The sequence below is a fragment of the Anopheles marshallii genome (genome assembly GCF_943734725.1).
Source record: "Anopheles marshallii chromosome X unlocalized genomic scaffold, idAnoMarsDA_429_01 X_unloc_75, whole genome shotgun sequence".
In the NCBI taxonomy this organism is placed as follows: domain Eukaryota; kingdom Metazoa; phylum Arthropoda; class Insecta; order Diptera; family Culicidae; genus Anopheles; species Anopheles marshallii.
The window spans coordinates 80,001-80,391 of record NW_026525926.1 but is presented as its reverse complement, the minus strand read 5'-3'; positions in this window follow the sequence as shown (position 1 = coordinate 80,391).

Genomic DNA, 391 nt, shown 5'->3' with positions numbered 1-391 from the left:
ACATAGTGTTGGATTGCTGGAAACACACATTCCAGACTGCTCCGGTAGTCATGGAAAGGAGAGGATTGCAAGCCCGTAAATTGCCCGATTATAGCCAACGATGCTGAGAACGGAATTTATTCCTTCGATCGTCGTTGGTTCACATGTTTACTGATGGTTGTACGAACACCATACCCGGTGGTAAGTACAGTGGAGCTCGCCTTCACAACATAATGTTCACCAGTTGGACGCATAGATTGGAATAGCTCACAAGTGTTGGAAAGTTGAACGCACGTTGAAGACCGCTACTGTGGTCTTGGAAAGTAGAGGATTGCAAGCCCGTAAATTGTCCGATCATAGCCAACGATGCTGAGATCGGAATTCATTCCTTCGATCGTCGTTGGTTCGCATG